Source organism: Gallus gallus, chromosome 2, assembly GCF_016699485.2.
Source record: "Gallus gallus isolate bGalGal1 chromosome 2, bGalGal1.mat.broiler.GRCg7b, whole genome shotgun sequence".
Lineage (NCBI taxonomy): Eukaryota > Metazoa > Chordata > Aves > Galliformes > Phasianidae > Gallus > Gallus gallus.
The window spans coordinates 14,971,350-14,975,163 of record NC_052533.1 but is presented as its reverse complement, the minus strand read 5'-3'; positions in this window follow the sequence as shown (position 1 = coordinate 14,975,163).

Sequence of the window (3,814 nt, the reverse complement as noted above, 5' to 3'; positions counted from 1 at the left end):
ATTTTCTGAATGTATGATGGATTTAATTTGTGGGGAGGCAGGGTGATGAAGAGATCTGGGGCTTGAGAGATGTGCTGTCTCTGACAGATGTTCACTTTGTACTAGATCTGGTCCAAATCCACATTTGAATGCTTTTGCAGAGCTGAGCTGATGCTCTGGGAATGACCTGATCTCTTAGCTCATCTGTGCCATATGGAGAAACCAGCATTCTCAGGAGTGTGGTACCAGTTCCTGATTCTGCCATTGGTTCCATTTTTAAGATCAAGACGGTCCTCGTCCCCCTGTGGCAATGCAGGCACCTCTCCATCAGGAATGCCCAGTGGGGCTGTGTCCATCTCACCAAGGCGGCAGAGGAGTTTGGGGAGCTAAGACATGCAAAAGCTTTAGCAGCGTATGTGCAGCCATCCCTGCCTTGGCCAGACGCAGTGCTATGATGGGAGCTCTATTCAAGGGGTACCCCCCTTGTGCCTTTTCTCATGGTATCCATCATTCCTGCATCCTCACTACATGGTTTATTTTGGTGCCACAAAAATGTCCTAAAATCCATTAGTAGATGTGCCATATTCTTCAAATGGATTATTTAAAAGAGTGCCTTTATTTTCTATCAGTCTGTGGGTACAGCTTTTCAAGGCCATATTAAACAAACAACTGCTGAGTGAGACAGAAGGAAGTCAGAAATTAATAAAACCTTTCCCAGACTAAATGGTGAAATGCTCCATAGAGGGTATGCAATCTAATAAATACACCTGTTGATTGATGGGGTAAGCAAAGAGAAGGAAGAGAAACGCTGCATGAGGCCATGCCAGGCTGGCTGCTAGCAGATGTTTGAGTAGCACACACAAGCACAGAGGGTGTTTATGCGGCAGAGAAGTGGCAGAGGGATGCCAAAAAGAATGGATGCTTATGTCACATAAGCTTGAGCTGCACTAGCCCAGATCTCATTGCAAAGCACAGTCCATTAAAGTCCCTCAAACAGGCAGACTGGGGGACTTTGTAGCCCAAGCCCTGCAGTGGCTGGCCAGGGATTAAATCAGTAAATAAAATCACACCATTTATTTGGTTAAAGTCTTGACAAAAAAGCGATAAACTAAGCTTCGTAGCCTGCCTCTTTTCATGCAAGGATTAGCTGACTTCCTACAAATACCTGCTGTGGCCGGATCTTCTCACTGGGTCTCTGTAGCCAGAGGACATCAGACAAGCAGCCCTGTCAGCCATAGGTTCATGGGGTCGAAGGCAAAGCATCCCTCACAAGACACAAAGCCACCACTGCGATCTGTTTCAGCAAAAGAGAGAAGAACGCCAATAGCATGTTGTGCAAAGAGGAAAAAAGCACTCCTGAATGCTTCAGGCCCTTGAAGTCTATCAGGACATTGTCAGAGCCTGTAGCATGCTCATATGGAACTACTTCTCCAGAAAAACTTGCCATCACATTCATATCTTATACAGTCTTTTATCCTCACATAAGGTCATGCCTTCCCAAAACCTCTGCCATGGCCACGTCCTTGAGACTGAGTCCCTTTCACAGCAGAAGGCACATGCTGGGAAGAGAGGGTGTCTGGACCCAGCTGTTGATACAAAATAATGTAATGAAGATTGAACTGTATGCCTTATCCCTGCTCATTTCCCTGTAAAAGAATATTCCTGAAGTGCTTTGAGATCCCTGGATGAAAGGATCTGTTAGTAATAATACTTTATTACTGCAAAACTACTGGTAAAGGTCTGTCAGCTTTTCTTTTGTGATGATATACACTGGGGTTTAATGCAGTTATAGAACACCTCCTCAGGCTGATACTTGGCAAACCATGTCCCAGTTCTGAAACGTTTAATTTTTTATTCATGTTCTGAAATCTTGCGTTGTCTGCTTTTGAGCCTGCAAAGTGAAGAAGCAGAAGAAAAACAGTAATACCTGAACTGTAAAATAAACACCCTGGTGATTTACAGTGAAATAACTATTTGGATTAGACAGGCTGCTGCTGTTCTAGCAACACTCCGTATCGGCACTGAAGAGGACAAAAAATAAATAACAAGAGAGAAAGGAGATTTTCTTGTATAGGAAGAAATGGCCAATCGTGGTAGCTTAGGGTCTCTGCATACCTACGACTTCACCCCCCCAAAGAGTAAGAATGAATCACAGGGACCAGAGCACAGACAAATCTTCATGAGCCAAACTTGCATCCGCAATATCCTCGCCCAGCTGGTCTTTGCCAACCAGTTCAAATGTGAAAATATGGTAGCTGTTTAGTGAGGTGAGGAATGATCCCTTCTGAACTGTAAAAAGTAAACGTCTAAAGATATTTCTAAAGAAAGAAATAGGTTGTTTGCTTTCTGGCAAAACTTCATGCTCATGATGTTTCCTGCAAGCATTAACGGCACCACTCTGTGGTGCTACCTACGGCTTGGGGCATCGGTTAAATCCCTTGCTCACGTATTCTTTTCCTAAGTGACTTGGCCTGGCAGTTTCTGAAAGGATAACACGAGGCCAAGGGCTCTCATACAGCTGCATCCCAAGCAGTGACCACTGTTATTTACTCTCTTCAGGGAAGCACATCACCTTCCAGCAGCTCTGTCCTGAACTGGCACAGCACTACGCGGTGGATGGAAAACACTCCTCCGGGGCTCTGTGGCAAAGAGAAGCAATTCAACAGAATTAAACTGTAACTAAACAGGAACTGGAGAATTATTTCTGTTTTTGTTTTTGATTTTGTTTTACCAGCACTGGAGTGGAATCTGCCCATAATTGTGTACTGTTTACTGACGTGATCAGGACAAGATGAACAGGACCCCTTCCCAAACCTGAACAGCCCATGCAAAAGCTAGGAAGGATCTCACATACGAGTACTTCAGACATCAGTGTGAAAGCAGAACCTCTCTGTTAGCCAGAAGCATTGGCTGAGCAGTGAGGTACAGCCAAAGATAGTGCTCTCAGGAATACACTGCATTTACCTTTTTCTACATGAAGGAAAAGCAGGATGCAAACTATGAAGAATCACAAGAAATACATTTTATCACTGAAGCCTCAGCACAGAGTTTTAATATAGTACAAACTACTCTGGACTAATGTTTAAAAATAAGTCAATTATGGTAGGACTTGATGACACCACCTTCCAGGTTGCTTGGCTACATCCCATCACTGAAAGCAGATTACTTAAACCACTGTAGGGTTCAAGATCCTGCAAAACTATCGACTCCATTCAGGATGAGCTCAGATCAAAATCATACTAAAGAGGAAAACACATGAAGTAAAATTACTACTTTAGCAACCATCAATTCGGGATTTATCAAAAGAGACAAGGAAAAGTCTAGTTTAATTGTAGTATATTGTACTACACAACATTTGTTCATAACGAGCTTTCACTACATTCCTGAAAGACAGGATGCTCTTGCACTTTGTTATGGGATGAGCGTAGGTAAAGGCATAACTATTTCTTCTTATAAATGATTCTTTAAGTTGTTAGCATGTTTGGAACAACACGAGAAAGAATGGAGCAAGTGATGAAAATAAGAAAGCCAACAGCTGAAGGAGCTGAATAAAACAAAGAAAAAATGAGAGACAAAACTGAAAATTCAGTCTTTGAGAGAGGTGTCCAAGGTGACACGGTCAACATCAAAGCATAGTTTACAACATATACTGAAGCCAGGAGTTTAAAACCACTCTGCCCATAGACTGCAGCTTGCAGCAGAGATGCTGCCAGAATAAAAACCTTTGGCACAACACGTAAAGCACCTCAGTTCTTAAAGAATGGAAATAACACAAACTGAACTGGTTCTAGCTATAAAATTATAATGAAATTTAAAGAAATACTCCTATCCTACT